Consider the following 14,805-nt stretch of genomic DNA (forward strand, 5'->3'; position numbering starts at 1 on the left):
CCACAGCCTACTTGAGTATTGTTGCTGACCATGTCCATCCCTTTACGACCACAAGATACCCATTTTCTGATGGCTACTTCCAGCAGGATAATGCATCGTCATAAAACCCGAATCCTCTCAGACTGGTTTCTTGAACATGACAATGCGTTTACTGTACTCAAATGGTCTCCACAGTCACCAGAACTTAATCCAGTAGAGCACCCTTGGGATGTGGTGGAACGAGAGATCTGCATCATGGATGTGCAGCAGATAAATTTGCAGCAACTGTGTGATGCTATCATGTCAATATAACCCAAAATATCTGAGAAATATTTCTGGTATTTCTATGCCACAAAGAATTAAGGCAGTTCTGAAGGCCAAAAGGCTTTCAAGTAAGGGGGTACTAGTAAGGTGTACCTAATAAAGTGGTCGGTGACTGTATGTTTAACCTTTAAAGGAATAGTTCCCTCATAGACTTACATTACTCCATAATTTACTTAACCTCACTCCATCTTCAGCGTATTACATTACATATGACTTTCTTTAAATTGTATCCTAGGGGTAGCACAGTGGCTCAGTGGTTAGCACCGTCGACTTACAGTTTTTCTCCACTGGTTTGGCTCATTTCTTGAAACAGAAATTACATTCTCAAAACAACATGGACAAACCTCCAAACCACTTGGCAATTGTTCACAACAGAATTGAATTTCTCCTTCATTTCCTCAAATTGCAAATGTCTTAGTACATCTTTGCAAATGATAAAGAACAGATTTTAGCAGATTTAGGACAGATTACTACATTTAGCACAATTTCCAAGTGAATAGTTCTTGTTGATCTTAACTAATTGTCAATTCTCAGTCTAATGATTGTTCTCTCTAAAACGTGTCAGCGTCATTTCATTGTATAAGTCATCACATGCAGAATAGTCTGTTCAATTGTCAAACTTAGTCAAGACCATAATACCATGAATACCATACAGTAGGTGAATCCTTGGAACATTTGATCATTGTAGGAGATGGTTGCGACATTCGCGCCATTTCTTCCCTCATTGCATTGCAAAAGAGAATATGCGCTGTGATGTGGACAAGAATCTGTGGCCACACAGACAGCAGCGTGTGGATGGTCAGGAGGGTGAGGACAGCAGGCAGTGAAGAACTGTTATGAAACTCCAGCTTTATTTATAGCACTGTATACAGTTTCTTTTTGCTGTGATATATGGAAGTTACTTTGTGTGTGGTTGATCATTACAATTAAAAAAGGAGTTACCATTTCCTTGGCAGTATGAGTGCAATGTGTGACGTCAAACCTTGGAGGCTACTCTTACCCTAAAATCCTATTTCTTTTTTTCAGTTTTATACACAATTATATTCTGTTAGCTAGCCAAAATCAGTACAGTAACCATTGTCAATGAAGGACTGGGCTAAGACTGTAAGGTGGACATGAGGGATATTTTAGTGGTCCTTTGCCATAGTCTAAACATTTAAACATTTTGACTTGCAGTGCTTACACAATGCTTAAGGGACGAAGCATTTTGGGGGAATTGACTGTTTAAATGAGAAGGAAATTTAGTTTTGTCACGTGAGTAAACTGTTTTGGGAAAGGTTTACGCTATTGCATGTGAACCATCCACATTACTTTGGCAAAAACACCAAGTGTGTTGAGAATGTCCAGTCTGTTTCAAGAAATGAGCCAAAGCAATTGAGAAGGATATTTGCCATTTTTGTGGCACTGACTTTCTATATGGGAAAAGAATCTAGTTTTGGCACACGAATGAACTGTTTTGGGAGGGATATGAGCTTTTGCAAGTGAGCTATAGTGTTGTGCTAAATTGTAACACTGTTTTGCCAAATGATCTTAGAATTTTGAAAATGTAATTTCTGTTTCAAAAAATAAGCCAAACAAATGGAGAAAAATTGTAAAGCAAGAAGGTCGCTGGTTTGAGTCCTGGCTGGGCTAATTGGCGTTTCTGTGTTGAATTACATGTTCCTCCCGTGTTTCCGTGAGTTTCCTCCAGGTGCTCTGATTTCCCCCACAGTCCAAACACATGTGCTATAGATGAATTGAATAAACTAAATTGTCCGTAGTGTATGTGTGTGGATGTGAGTTTATGGATGTTTCCCAGTACTGGGTTGCAGCTGGAAAGGCATCCTCTGAGTAAAACATATGCTGGATAGGTTGCCGGTTCACTCCATTGTGGTGACCCTTGAATAAAGGGACTAAGCCATAAGAAAATGAATGAATGAAACTGTATACTGGTGCTTCTGTGCTGTATAATAGTGTTGGGTAGTGTCTCTTATTTTGAAGCTTACAAAAAAACACATAAATACATTGTACAACCGACCCATATGGCGCCAGAGGGTAAACGGATGTCTTGTCAAGCAGATCATTGTATTTTTGTAATAAAAATATTGAAACTATTGTTAATATTAAAATATTTCAATTTTAAATTATGAACTCAAATCAGAGACTTTCAAGCAGCTGCCGAATGCTCTTCTGAATTTGTAGCAGAAATTTCAGTGAGAATAGATGAACAAGGATAACGAAACACCAGTAACCAATTAAAAGTGGAAAAGAATAAGTTAAAAGGTCAGAGGAGAAGAGCAGAGAAGAGCTTGAGATTTTGCACAGCCTTATTTGTTTGAATCAGTGTACATTATCATCATGATCATCGCCACGCGTAGTGTCAAACATCGTGTTTGAGGAAGTAGCCACTGAAAGTAGTTGATTTGAGTTTATCATTTAAAAACAATTTTAATTATTTTTTTGTTCACAAAAAAACACATCAATCTGCTTCATAAGACATGTTAAATGTGCTGTAGGTGATTGTCCCCAGAATTTTTGTTGTTGTTGTTGTTGTGCTGATTCAAAGTCTTTTTACATTCCAATAGTAATGATCAAAGTAAATGATCTAAATGTATTTATATGTATTACTATTTTTATATTCTGGGTAAGGCATGAGGCAAAAAAATGTTCATCCAGTTAAAAAATGTATCAGGCTGACACTTCCCATAATTCTGATAAGTAGCTCAAACTGTCTGTCAACAAATGTAGATTTGTTCATCTGCAGACCCCTGTTCACACAGATCCGGCCACGCATTCACGTGCACACGAGAGAGTGACAGCAGTAAAAACAAATGCTGAATCAAAACTTTAAAATCCTGAATCAAGATTGGAGTTACTTTTCCACACTGGAGGAAGGATGACACAATGTCTGAAGTATTTCTTTTAGACAGGTAATGTTCTGTTTTAAAACTATTTTAGTCATGCAAAGCTGACGTAGATTTTGTTGTTACGAATGGGCTATATGCACAGAAGTATTGTTCAGCCACTTAAATCTTCCAGCAAAAGATCGATGATATTTTCAATTTCATTAATTAGCTTTTACAGCTTCAATAATGTCGATTTTTTTGTTTAATAACAAAACATAAGTAAATAGCACTATTCCACCTAGCCTGCTTTACTGAGGTGAAGTTGGTTTTTTATTAAAGGGTCACGAAACACCAAAACACATTTTTTGAGCTGTTGACAGTCGTATATGTGTCTCACACTGCTAAAAACACTATTAGGACACCTATATTTCACTAAAAAGTGTAAATTGGTTGTTTTTGCGTTATTTCAAGCAAATTCGTACTTCCGGTTTGAAACTAATTTTTGAAGCTGCTTCACGGTCATGACATAATAGCGTTGTATTCCAGCATGCAGACTGGACTTCTGTGCCAGAGTGTGTCTTATTACGTCTTACAGTGTGATGCATTAATGCATGAGTAAGGCTTGGTTCAAACCAATCAGCGCGCTCTATTGTACAACTTCATTAATAATCATTAGTGTCACCGTGTTTACACGACAGAGACGCCACGTTGTGTTGGCAAAACAAGCGTGAAGTGTTGCTTTTATAGTTTGCTGCCCTTAAGTTTTGTTTTCATTTTCTCTCTGTGAGAGCGCAGCTGGCGTCACGTGTGGATTAACAGTGTGCGCGACGCTCGACAACAATAACTTACGCGTCTAAGGAGGATTATTGTTTACCTGAGAGCTGTTCTCATCTGCAAACGCTGAGATGCGGATTCACTTGTAGTCTTCTCTTCATAAAGACGCGGCTCTAGTTGCTGGTGATTGTCCTGTCTCTACAGATTTGGTAAGTGAGCGACCAGTGCTCTTTGTTTATTCAGTTTGTTCGTATTGAACTAAGTTAACTATAGCACAGAGTGTAAACATGTTAGCACCACAACCAAACTTTAACCTCGTGTATGGTTTTTACCACATTTTGTGACCGGAATAACACACGCGTCTTTCTGACGCTACCTGCCGTGTGCATCTAAGTTTCCGGGAAATGCGGAGGATTTTTTTCTCTCATTCGCCGTGCGGTATCAAACATTGCATGAAAAATACACGCTTAGAGCAGATCCTCGAATCAAATATCTTGTTTGTCGCGAGGGGCATGAATGAATTCCCTGAATCAAAGAGCCAAACTGCAGTTAAAGTCCAACATTTAATAATTTGGCAAATAATTCGACTACAGATGTCCATGTAGGTTAAACACCATTACTTTCTCCTGTGTGTGTATTTTGACTCTGAAACTCACGCGTGCCCAAATAGAAACTCCCACACCCTCCCACTCTAGTTCCTCTGACACTCCCCCCTAAACAGAGCTAGACACGCCCACTTTTCTGACTTTTTCCAAAGTAGAGGTGTGAAAACACCCGGCTGAAACGAGGGGGTTTCATGGCCCTTTAACATTGTTCATTTTTTAAAACTGACAACCTGTGACACTCCCAATAAAGTTTACCATGCTACCTTGAATATTCAGTCTGAAATAGCATGTAAGTATGGCTTAGTAATAAGTGTAATTCCTACACTCTACCGTCCAACCACTAAGCATACAGTAGGACAAAGTGTGTAAGAGAGTGAAAGTTTTGCTTGCTACACATAAAAACATGCCAATTCAAAATTATAGTATTACAAAGTATTATAAAGTGTTCAAACTAGCGAATGAAATGATCTTGTGGGTTGTCTAATGTCATCTTTAATATTCACGTTCATGATTTCAAGACTTTCCCAGAGATGGGTTGCGGCTGGAAGGGCATCCGCTGCGTAAAAACTTGCTGAATAAGTTGGCGGTTCATTCCGCTGTGGCGACCCCGGATTAATAAAGGGACTAAGCCGACAAGAAAATGAATGAATGAATGAATGAATGAATGAATGAATGAATGAATGAATGAATGATTTCAAGAGGCGTGGCTTTGGACGACAGGGGAGGGTCTGTGTTTTCAATGCTATTATGCTGACGGATAGCATTTTGGCAGATCTCCTACTGCACCTTTTAACCCCCTGGCGGTGTATAGGATAGTTTTATGACAGATTTATATGCTTTTAGAAGCCTAAAAAAGGTCACTATCCAACATCAGTAATATGAAAGGATAAATGTTAAAACTCCAACTGTGTTCAACAGAAAAAGGAAAATCTTATACACAGAGGATAGCCTGAGGGAGAGTTAATTATGAGGTCATTTTTATTTTGGGGTGAACAGTTTCTTTCAATTCCACAAGCTTAACCTGACTGATCATTTATATTGTTATTATTTTAATTATTGTCTGAATTTTTTTTATTATTAATGTAAAACTTCAATGTAAAAATTTTTGACATTTAAAAGGTTTATCAAAAAATTGTAACCTCCTGATTTCACAAATGTAAATGTTTTGACAAATCTAGAAGGAACTCAACTTTCAGGCTTGTAAAAATGATCAAGTTTTTACCCTACCCCACATTCAAAATACTTCATATCAATCCCTCCTCTCACACTTTTCCTTCATTTCACACCATCTTTTACCATGCCATCATTCTCATTGCTGGTTCCTGTCCGGCCGCTTTCCCCTTCACTTACTCCCCGTCCTTCCCTGCAACACACACATACACACACACACACACACACATACTGTCCCTTCCAATCTCCCTCTTCCTCTGGCTCTCGCTCTCCCATATTATATATTCCAGGCGGTTCTTTGCATGATTTGGGGAGTAGATGAAGCCATATCCCGCTCTCCTCCTCGGCCTCTCCCTCCCTCCCGCTTCTCGCCTTGTTGTTTAATGTTTCAATTTGGAGGAAGCAAACATTCAATCAGACAGATTAACTGTTTAATGCATGTCATCAGTCAAACTGTCTACAAGAGGGGGACCCTTTGCCTCTCCCCCCATCTACACACACACTCACACACACACACTTATATATATATACACCACAACACCCGCACGCTGATGCTCTGCCCTTCTCAGTCCCAGCATTTCTGTGGGCCTTGCAGATTCTGTCCACTTTAATATAAATGCACACATTCAGAGAGAGATGCATGGCTCTCGCTTAGCTGTATGCATACATATAAATATAAATTCAAATCCATGTAAAAGATTGGAAAAGAAGTGGGAGGGGATGTGTGGCCTGAGAATGGAGGCCGGTTTTATTAAGGTGACATTGGGTAATGCACTGTAAAAAAATGTTGTAGTTTTATAGTTTTAAATGTAAAATTCTAATAATATGTCCACTTGATTGATATAATGAACATATTCATGTTCTAATTACTTCACATATTTATAAATTCAAATAGGTAAAATGTATTACATTACTATGTAGTATTTTATTACATGTGTTTCATTTTATGTAATCAATTTAAAAAACACTGCCTCTCATCAAATGCAAATAAATAAATAAATAAATAAATAAATAAAATGTTTAACATTTAATAAGTTAAAAAATATTTGTATATAAAAATGACATATTATTATATTTGTATATAATAATTTTTCATATTTTTATTTATTATTTGTAGTAGTATAATTATTTACAAACAAATTTACTGTTAGTATACAATTAGTCATATTTATTGCATCAATTTATATTAGATTAGTCACCATAATAATAATAATAATGACAACAGCAACAAATTATTAATAATAACAATAATTATTACAATTATTATTAATTTTCCTTCAGCTTAGTCCCTTTATTCATCAGGGATCACCACTGCAGAATGAACCACCAACTTATACAGCATGTTTTACAGCTCTTCCAGCTGCAACCCAGAACTGGGAAAATGATTATTATTGTTGTTAGTATTATAATTATTTACTAACAAATTTATTGTTCATTACAATTAGTCATTTTCCTTTATTCAGTTCATTTTAATAGATTAAATAGCAAGAATCATAATAATAACAACAACAAAAACAACAATAATAATTATTATTATTAGTAGTAGTAGTATTATAGTTATTTACTAACTAATTTACTGTTCAAAACAATTAGTCATAATAATTTATTGCATTAATTTTTAATAGATTAAATAGTAATATTAATAATAACAACAACAAAAAACAACAATAATTATTATTGTTTTATATTATTGTTAGTATTATAATTATTTACTAACGAATTTACTGTTCAAAAGAATTATTTTTTTTTATTCATTTATTCACAAGTCATATTCATTATTGCATTCATTTTTAAGATTAAAAATTAATAATAATAATAAAAACAACAATAATAACTATTATTATTATTATTATATTATTGCTAGTGTTAAAATTACTTAAAAGCAAGTTAATTGTTCAATACAATGTCATATTCTATTATTGCATTAATTTCTTTAATAGATTAAATAGTAATAGTAATGATATCAACAAAAACAACATTACTAATAATAATCCTTATTATAAATGATTGCTAGTATTATAATTACTTAATAACAAATTTACTGTTTAATACAATTATTCATATTCATATAATTATTCATATAGTCATATTCTTTTACTGCATTAATCGTTATTAGATTTTAATTCGACATACAGTTGCAATCAGAATTATTAAATGCCAATGATGTTTAACAGAGCAAGGAAATTTTCACAGAATGTCTGATCATATTTTTTCTTCTGGAGAAAGTCTTATTTGTTTTATTTAGGCTAGAATAAAAGCAGTTCTTCATTTTGCATTCTTTTTAATTTTTTTATAAACCATTTTAAGGTCAAAATTATTAGCACCTTTAATTTATATTTTTGATATTCTACAGAACAAACTATCACTATACAATAACTTGCCTAATTACCCTAACCTGCCAAGTTACCATAATTAACCTAGTTAAGCCATTAAATGTCACTTTAAGCTGTATAGAAGTGTCTTAAAAATATCTAGTCAAATATTATTTACTGTCATCATGCAAAGATAAAATAAATCAGTTATTAGAAATGTTTATTAAAACTATTATGTTTAGAAATGTGTTGAAAAAAATCTTTTCTCCGTTAAAAAGAAATCGGGAAGCAAAATAAACAGGGGGAGCTAATAATTCTGATTACAACATTTTCTTTGCCATTGCAGTGTTTATTCAGCAGAGAATCATTGTTGAGGTAGCTATTTTTTTTTATTTATTTCAATTGTAAACATTTACAGTTTGCTCTCAAATATGTTTACATTTTTATTTTATTTCATTCCAACTGAACTACTCTGCCAACATTTGTTTTCCTCCTTAAAACTACAGCATTACAGCATACAAAACCAATAGAAATTCATAAAGTCAATCACAAGGCGCAGGCTGTAATTTATGCATACGATCTGCATATAATTTTAAAATATCATATGCACGTACCACAATATTACAGTTCCATATGTATATACCACAACAACAGCAGCCGTTAAACATATTTCAGCAGTCTGTCTTTTCCAGACTCAGACACACACACAGAGCACAGGCCAGTGGATAGGGAAATCAAAGTGACAGCGAGGGAGAAACAGGAGGGAGTGAGAGATTAAAGGAAATGAAAAGAGTAAAAAGGAAAGAGGGAGAGAAGGAATGAGAGGTAGAGCGTGGAGAAGGTGGAGCAGACTGTAAAACAGCCTCACATAGAGAGCTGTGCGACGTACAAGTGACGTACAGGTATTGCAAAGGTCACGGCAAATATGTCTGTGAAATAATAATCTCGAGCACAGATTTAGTTTAAAAATGACACTAAATAATATAATAAAAGCTCTCTCTCACTCTCTCTATGTGTGTGTGTCTCTTGATGAGCACAGCTCTCAGGGTGTCTAAACCAGGTAAGTATTGACAGGCAGCTCAAGTGACTCGCAGTCCAACAGTCAATATGCAGACAGAGACGAGGTCCAAAGGTCAATGACAAAAGGAGAGCGAGAAGAGACACAGAAACACACACACACACACACACACACAGAAAAGACATTCAGTATTTGGTATGATTACTGTTATTTCATACTAAACAGTTGCCAAAATAAATGAACTGGCTCAAATGTGAATGCTTGATTTAGGGAAGATTATGATGCTGAAGTGGAAAATGGATGTTGAGGGTCAGAGGCCAGAGGTTGTTCCATTAGATGCTATTACAACTTGGTGCGGGGACTCCAAAACATGGCTTATTTTACAAAATGCACAGAGTTGGAATTTTAAAAGAATTTAGAATTGTGATAGATAAGTTTTTACTGCCAAAAACATAGATTTCCTCTAGCCTTCAAACACTAACACTTTCTATTATTAAAAAAATACCTGACATTACTCCTCAATACTCAATGTAAAAACATAATTAATGAAAATCCCAAAAAATGCAGTTTGAGCCATTTCCATTTCATGTTTTTTTCTTTTTTGCCAATTTTTATACGCAACATAAAAATACGATATCCAAATGTTACTAAGATATATATATATATATATATATATATATATATATATATATATATATATATATATATATATATATATATATATATATATATATACTCACCCGCCACTTTATTAGGTACACCTTACTAGTACAGGGTTTGACCCCTTTTTGCTTTCAGAACTGCTTTAATTTGTTGTGGCATAGATTCAACAAGGTACTGGAAATATTTTATCAGCTGCACATCCATGATGCAAATCTCAACCACATCCCAAAGGTGCTCTGTTGGATTGAAATCTGGTGATTGTGGAGGCCATAAGAGTACAGTAAACTCATTGTCATGTTCAAGAAACTAGTCTGACATAATTTACGCTTTATGACATGGTGCGTTATCCTGCTGGAAGAAACCATCAGAAGATGTGTACATTGTGATCATAAAGAGTTGGATATGGTCAGCAACTACACTCAGGTTGGCTGAGGCCGTTGACACAATGCTCAATTGGTACTAATGGGACCAAAGTGTGTCAATAAAAAAATCCCCCACACCATTGCACCACCACCACCAGCGTAAACCATGGATATAAGGCAGGATGGATCCGTGCTTTCATGTTGTTAATGCCAAATTCTGACCCTACCATCCGAATGTTGCAGCAGAAATCGAGACTCATCAGACCAGGCAACGTTTTACCAAACTTCTATTCTCCAATTTTGGTGAGCCTGTTCAAATTGTAGCCCCAGTTTCCTGTTCTTAAGAGTGGCACCCGGTGTGGTCTTCTGCTGCTGTCGCCTAACCGCCTTAAGGTTCAACGTGTTCTACATTCAGAGATGCTCTTCTGCTGACCTCGGTAGTAACGAGTGGTTATTTGAGTTACTGTTGCCTTTCAATCAGCTGGAACCAATCTGGCCACTCACCGGATAATTTCTCTTTTTCAGACCATTCTCTGTAAACCCTAGAGATGGGTGTGCTTAAAAACCAAAGTAGATCAGCAGTTTCTGAAATACTTAGACCAGCCTGTCTGGCACCAACAAACTATGCCACGTTCAAAGTCACTTAAATCAACTTTCTTCCCTATTCTGATGCTCGGTTTGAACTGCAGCTGATTGTCTTGACCATGTCTACATGCCTAAATGCACTGAGTTGCTGCCATGTGATTGGCTCATTAGAAATTTGCATTAAAAAGCAACAAACTGTTGGATAGTTGTACCTAAAAATGGCCAGTGAGGTCATCCTAAACCTGGATAAACAAATTCCTGGGTTAGCTGTAATCACAATTCACACTGCACATAGTACTATAACTGGGGTTAATTAATAATATAGTACATTATAACAAATGTTTTACACTGTATACATAAACCCCAGGTTAACATTTTAATATTAGGTATTTGCATTGTCACAGTCAGAGATTAGATGAGCATCAGGCCACCATTCTTTGACATTTCTTACTTTTGAAGTTTTTTACTAAACTTTACCACTCAGTAGCTGTGGTTTACACCACACACATTTTAAGCCAATTTATGATTGGCTGCCAAGTTGCTAAGTGTCCAGCAGCAACAATGCAAGGAAACACTGCTCCATTTTACACTGAACATATTTAGGACCGCAATGTGGGGTTAACAACACAAATGCAGTACTACCCCTGCATGCTCCACAGCAGGGTTTCATAACTCTGGGTAAAATGCGATGTTAACACCACTTTCAAATTACAGGTCTGAAACATGACTTTACCTGAGGTTAAAAGTGGTGTTTAAAATAGCAATAACTTGGAGTTATGTCTGAAAATAATAAACGTGGCGGACTCATTCAAGTCCCCCAAAAGGCTGGTCATCCACAAAAGACGAATGCTCCAAAAGGCAGAATAACACAGAGAATCTCTAAAGCCAATCAATTCAACATTGTAGCTGTAAGTTAAGTACGGAAGAGATCCTAGATTGGTAAAGTCCAACTGCTCCTACTATGGCTAAAATTACTATCATTTGGCCTACATCTAGTCAAACTGTGGTCTGAGGGTTTCAGGCACTTTAGAATGACTCATCTTGCAATGTGAAAAGGTTGGCTGATATTTAAATACATTTGTCAGACTATCTCAGAAATTACCACCAGATTTCAAAGTAATACCAAAAATGTTTATGTATTTTGAAAGTGATTCTTCTAATTTTACAGCCCCAAATCAGAAAAAGTTGTGATAGTAAGGAAAAATGCCAATTAAGAAAGAAAGTAGTGATTTCTAAATTTACTTTGACTTGTAGTTCATTATAGACAATACAATTATTTACTGTAATAATAACAACATAACAATAAGAATATTTCAAGTGTTCCTCGTTATTTTATTTTATTTTTCCAAAATAAACACATTCCAATTTTACAAAAAAAAGTTGGAACAGCAAGGCTTATACCACTTTGTAACATTGCCATTTCTTTTCACAAGTTAAACAATTTTTAGGGACTAAAGACACCAAGTGTTTCTGGTGTAATTTTGTCCCATTCTTCCTGCAAACAAGTCTTAAGTTGGGCAACAGTATGGTCTTCAAATTGCACCACACATTCTGTATTGAAGACAGGTCGGGACAGCAGGCAGGCCAGTCAAGTACCTGTATCCTCTTCCTCCAGAGCTAGGACTTTGTAATGTGTGGAGAATGTGGTTTGGCATTGTCTTGTTGAAATATGCATGGGGGTTCCAGCAAAAGCCATCTACATATTGTGCTCCAAAATCTCTATGTACTTATCACAATAGTGCAAATTAGCTTTGCCAAGGACTCTCACTCAACCCTATATCATGACAGACCCTGGCTTTTGGACTTGTTGCTGATAACAGTCTAGATGATCCTTTTCTTCTTTGGTCCAGAGCACGCAACATCCATTTCTCAAAAAAAAAACGGAGAAAAAAACTGAAATACCAACGCAATCTCACAGCAATTTGTAACTTTTTGATTTACTGGCTAATTTGCATGAATTCTAACGATTTAATTTATAAAATTTAGTACGATTTGCTCATCATCCAATGATGGTTGGGGTTAGGGGTGGTGTTGGGTTGGGTGCCACGCCTACTTTTTAAAATCGTACCTTTTCATACGACTGAACTTGTACAAATTCGTACGAATTAGCCACTAAACTGAAAAAACGTAAAATACTTAGGTTTCCTCATGAGATCAGGCTGGAAATAATGATTTATTTGACCACAGTACACATTTTCAATGTGTCATAGTTCATCCCAGATGTTTCCGAGCCCAGAAAAGTGTACTGTGTTTCTGGACACTGTTAACATAGGGCATCCTTTTGCCACAGAACAGTTTTAACTGGCATTTGTGAATGTAACTACGTTATGTGGCACAAAAGTTTGCCAAAGTAGTCTTAAGCCAATGTGGTGATATCACTTATAGATGAATGAGATTTCTTGATGCAGTGCCGCCTGAGGGATCAGAGATCACGTGTGTTTAGCTTAGGCTTGTGCCTTTGTCCTTTACAAGCTGAAATTCCACCAGATTCTTTGAAACTTTTAATTATGTTATGCACTGTTAAGGGTCAAATATCCAATTGTCTTGCTGTCTTTCTTTAAAGAATATTGTCTTTAAACATTTCAATCATTTTCCCATGTATTTGCTGGCAAACTGGTGATCCTCAGCCCATATTTGCTCTTAAAGGACAAGATCTTTCCTGGATGCTGCTTTTGCCAAATCATAATTACAATCACTTGTTGACATCACCTGTTTCGAATTACCTCATTATTTTACCAATTTACCTGATTATTAGCCCTAAATCACTACTTACTTTTTTATTTGCGTTTTCCATATTGTCCCATTTTTTTAATTGAGGTTTTATGCAACTCATGAAACTTCAAATAGAACTAAAAGAGTGACCTCACAATTTGGCCAATTTTAGGTTGCTCTCTAACTTGATTTCTGTTACATACACTCACCGGCCACTTTATTAGGTACACGCTACTAGTATTGGGTTGGAGCCCCTTTTGCCTTCAAAACGTCCTTAATCCTTCATGGGATAGATTTAACAAGGTACTGGAAATATTCTTCAGAGATAGGATCACGCAGTTGCTGTAGATTTGCCGGCTGCACATCCATGATGCGAATCTCTTACTTAAGTTACTGTTTCCTCTCTATCAACTTGAATCTGGCAATTCTCCATTGACCTCTGGCATCAAGAAGGCATTTGCACCCTCAGAACTGCCGTTCACTGGATATTTACTCTTTTTCGGACCATTCACTGTAAACCCTAGAGATAGTTGTGTGTAAAAATCCAATTAGATCAGCAGTTTCTGAAATACTCAGACAAACCCATCTGGCACCAACAACCATGCTACGTACAAAGTCACTTAAATCACCTTTCAGCCCCATTCTGATGCTCAGTTTGAACTGCAGCAGATTGTCTTGGCCATATCTACATGCCTAAATGCATTGAATTGGTGCCATGTGATTAGCTGAATAGAAATTTGCGTTAATGAGCAGTTGGACAGGAGTACCTAATAAAGTGGCCGGAACGTGTAAATACACAGGGCATTTTTTGATATACAGATAGATAGAAAAAAAAATCATAAAATGTGTTTTCACTGATACTAGAAAAGATTCATGGTTGGCTCTTCAAAGAATCTTTCAGAAAAAAAAATTTAAAGATCCAAAAAAAACTTATAAAAATACTAAAAATAACTGTTTTGCAATGAAAACCGCTCTTTGTGTAAACATCAATGTCAATAAAGAATCTACATTTTTTAAGAGTGCATAAAACTCAACAAACAGTGCAATAACTAACAGAGACAAGTTACCTAGATAGTGTGCTCAGAGGAGACACATACACTCTGTATTGACACTGAAGGAGTGTCAGTGTGTATTGAATGAAAGAAGCAAATGAACACCCTCACCCCACCCTCTTTCTCTCTCTCTGTCCATCTCTCCCACTCCCTCTCTATCGGCTATCAGTCTCTTTTCCTCTAATCATTTCCTTCCTTCTGGCCTTCTTTTCTTTCTAATGCAATTACCTTTCATTCATCTCTTCCTTCTCCCTCACTCTCTCTCATTCTCAGTCACTTCATCCCCCTCCTTATAATCTGGCTCTCTGTTTGTATTACTTCACCCTATGGGGTATTGGTTTCCTTTACTTACTCCGCAGTGATTCTCTCTGATTCACTTCTTGTTTTGTGACAGGCACGGCTATAATTCCACTGTGTGTGAATG

General features: G+C 36.1%; 1 long non-coding RNA gene across 2 annotated transcripts in view; it reads left to right on the forward strand.

Annotated features, from left to right (window-relative positions):
* Window positions 1-14,805, forward strand: part of LOC141378199 (uncharacterized) — a 58,089-nt gene that overhangs the window by 32,441 nt on the left and 10,843 nt on the right. Inside the window, exon 4 of one of the 2 annotated variants that reach the window (XR_012392080.1) lies at window positions 3,063-3,212. The exons of the other annotated variant lie outside the window; for it this stretch is intronic. This is a non-coding gene — a long non-coding RNA (uncharacterized lncRNA). The remainder of the gene's footprint in view (window positions 1-3,062; window positions 3,213-14,805) is intronic. 2 annotated transcript variants of the gene reach the window in all.

The sequence above is a fragment of the Danio rerio genome, chromosome 16, assembly GCF_049306965.1.
Source record: "Danio rerio strain Tuebingen ecotype United States chromosome 16, GRCz12tu, whole genome shotgun sequence".
NCBI lineage: Eukaryota > Metazoa > Chordata > Actinopteri > Cypriniformes > Danionidae > Danio > Danio rerio.